The sequence below is a fragment of the Falco naumanni genome, chromosome W (assembly GCF_017639655.2).
Source record: "Falco naumanni isolate bFalNau1 chromosome W, bFalNau1.pat, whole genome shotgun sequence".
In the NCBI taxonomy this organism is placed as follows: Eukaryota; Metazoa; Chordata; class Aves; order Falconiformes; family Falconidae; genus Falco; species Falco naumanni.
Genome location: NC_054079.1, coordinates 11,550,957 through 11,554,657, shown reverse-complemented (window position 1 = coordinate 11,554,657; position 3,701 = coordinate 11,550,957).

The following is a 3,701-nucleotide window of genomic DNA, read 5'->3' as shown; positions in this document are numbered from 1 at the left end:
TGATGAATCTGTAAAGTGCTCCACCTAAGACATATTTAAGAAAAAAAAAATAGGATAAACCCCATAGGTCTACCCAGGAAATTCCTTCTGTAGCTGTCATCCCACATCCCATGTGGCAAAAAGGGAAACACCAACTATGACATTTTGAAAGCATCTCTAGAGTGCACGCTACAGCCATGAAGCTCACCCAATACAGAGAGTACAGGAGGTTCCCCATTCACTCAGTCCAAAGGCAAAAGCTCTCAGCTGTTTCAAAGGGCAAAATAACCAGACCCCTAGAAAGAAGAAGAAAAAAAGTAATATTGGATGAGCTTGTCATTGATCTCCAACTCCTACTGCACTGCAAAACACAAAGGAAAAATAAGAAACAGAAGGAATAGTTGGCTTCACTGAAAATGCAGCCATCACTGAGAACTGGCACAGTGAGTCAAATATCACACCACCAACAAAGCATTCCTGGCCAGCTGCATGAGGTAAATCTAAACCCATGGTAACAATTTCAGAGAAGAAGCTATTTTGTAGGGCCCAAGAACACAAAACTTAAGATTTACAGTAAACATTTTTCCTCCCCATGGATACCTTGTTGATTAAATAGGTAGCTAGATACTAACACCTCATTTGCAAAATCCTCCCCTTACAGCTCTGATTCCTGTGCAGGGAGACAGTCATACAAAGACACAGGCAAGTCAGTTCCTTGTGGGATTACTCTACCCCTTTTACAGTCAGGAAAATGGACCCACCCGAGGGGTTAAATGGCTGCACTGAAGGTCACACAAGGTGAAATCCAGACAGCAGAAGGCTTTCTTCATCCTGTATGTACCACTCAACCCTTGTGTTGAATGTTTAAAGGAATCTTCAGTGAGATGAAGTTAGCCACTGCATCTAGGTATGAATACATCAATGACAGTAGGAGGACTGAATGTTTTCATCTCTCTAATCACCAGGGCACAGCCACCAGTTTGCACACACAGGAGTACCTGCATCACTTCCTTATCAATGTTCCAATCACGTGAGTCTTAAATCTGCTGGAATGACAGCTCAAGGCTGATGTATGAAATCATAGTTAAAAAGCCAGCAGATGGGGGAGACATTGTCTGTTCTTTAAGTATATATATATATATATAAATTGCTTCTTCCATTTAATACATTTGTAAAAAGTCCTGCATTTGCTGTGCTAACTTTTGCTGGCTGAGCAGCATGAGTGCTGCAGCAAATTAGAGTTTTACATTAAAAAAAAGGTCAGCTCACTCCCTCATTAGCTCCACTTAGAGATTTATTTTCTTAAAATACATATACAGAGAGTGGTGGAGAGGGAAAGCATATGGACATGTGCTTTATATCAGTTGTCTGGTGATTGTCTGGTGATGGCGACAGGTGCATTTGTCAGGCCCTGGGGAGCAACTCCGTTAGATTCATTTTATTAATTGAGCAGATTGCATGCTTTAGAAGATCCACCCCCCACCCCCACCCTCCTTTCCTTTGACATTCTATGTTTAAGGAAGAGAAGGGTGAAATAAACTTCCTTTTGGGTTTTTCAAGTTATAATTAAGCATGGGGGGAGCGGAAGGATCTAACAGTAATGCAGAGGGCGCATAACACTGACAAGGTCAATTATCTCCTGATAAGTCCCTCAATGGCAAGTATTAATAATATTAATTGAATGTGAGTTTGTTGAGTTTTAATTCCTATTTTAAAGTTCCTTCCACACGATGCAGACAGTGAATTCAAGTGAGAGGTTGATTAAATGGCCTCCAGCCCTGTAGGTTTTCATACTAGTTTGGGGGTCATTAAAATATTTGCTGCCTATCAAAATATCTAGGATAAAGAATGCAACAAGCACCAAAGGGAAGCTGGGGAAATTCTATTTCCCTAGGATTTTGGATGCTTTCTGTGTTAAAGTGATTTCAGCATATCACAGTTTCTGAACAGTCAGCAACAGAACAACAGAAAGGGTTCAAATGTCCCAAGATCTGGCAGAACTGTGGATGTATCATATGTTGGGAAGTGAGGTTGTGAGGGGTGACCAAAGTCACTTAATCAAAATTCCTGGCTGGCATAATCATTATAGGTCCTTCCCAGAAAACTGCAGCTCATCCAGTGGTTAATGATACTGCTAGAGGATTTTTGAGTTTTTGCAAGAATAATTTTGGTGGTGGATATAATGTGCTCCTTCTATTTCAACTGTGATTGAAACACAGTTTCAAATCTTCTAGTCTGAGATACTCTGAACCCACGGTTTCTTTTAGGGGTTTTGACTCAGCTCATCACAGTTCAATTCTCATCTGAGGTACATCATAATAAATCTAGACTAGCTCCAGTGCAACCAGACATCTCAGTGCAGCTCAGCAGACCCATTCTGGCAGCTCTCTGAAAACTCCACCTCAGGAACGGTCATAGACAGAAGTGACAGCAATTTTATGTAGCTCAGTATCCCTTGCTGCTATTAATTATAACTTATATTCCAGGTTATATGTTGTTTAGAAACAAATATAAATTAAAAGCCTTTTCTACTTTATTGTGTCTGTATTACACTCTCACATTCAGAGTACTAATATGGTTAATTAGTGCTTCCTTTAACCCATTTCATTCATCTTTTACAGTGAAGCCCAGTGGGTGTACTAAGTGATGTCAAATTTGAGCTTTTCCTGGAAAAGCTCTGTGTTTTATTCCAAGTAGAATCACAGGGACAAAGCACGCCTAACCAGTCAAAAGCCAATCTATTTAGCTTTTGCTCCAGAGAGACTGGATAAATAATATGGATAGTTAGATTGCCCACTGCCACAAACATGCATTTTTCATGGAAAATTTATGGTCTAAGTACACAAGATGTTGTGGATATACAAAAAAAAAAAAAGGCCAGTAATCCTGAGTCTCTGGAAGACAACAAAACCCCCTATTTAGATTCATAAAATGTACTCGCTAGCAGGGGTGAGATTCATAGGGCGTTGTGTGCACAATGCAGCACAAATATTGACTAGTAAAAAGACTGTTTACTGCTGAAGAGATGGGAGACTCATTAGTGGCATAACAGAACCATAAGCTGGCCTCCTCCAGAGGCACAGAAGTTAGTAGCAATGAAAATGATGTCTGAGAAGGACGCTGCCATCTGTAAGTTTACACATTGGATGGCTTAAGGGGGAAAGAAAGGCATGACATTATTCTGAAACCCTGATGAAAAAGTTCGTAAGAAGGAGAAGCAAGCACCTGGGAAATACATGGAATATAATCAGAAAGTACTTTGGTTTTTTGATAGAACATGGCAGTTAGTGAGAAGAAAACACTTTCTTTTAAATGTTTTTGCTTTTATATGCCATCTTTTTATTTCCCATGGGAATTATAAAACATAAATTTACATTTTGACAGTATAGTCCTGTGATAAACAAAGTGTCCTAATGATTATGTCTGGGCCATTTTCCCCAAACCCCTAACCCCTGTGAATTCAGAAGTATGATATGGTGAGTGACAGCAGTCTAGGGACAGAATATTAAAATTTGAAGCCTTCAAGTCGTGTTCAAAAAAAATACATCAAGGGGGATGAAACCTTTACAATTCACCACCACATTTTACTCTACGATTTTCAAAAGGAAAGTAGCAGGGGTCTCAATCGAAGCACGTTGAAATGTTCCATCAAACACGTCTCTTCTAAATGTAGACTGACAGCACCTGCTTCCATTTCCCATCTTCTCACTTAAATGGGTAAC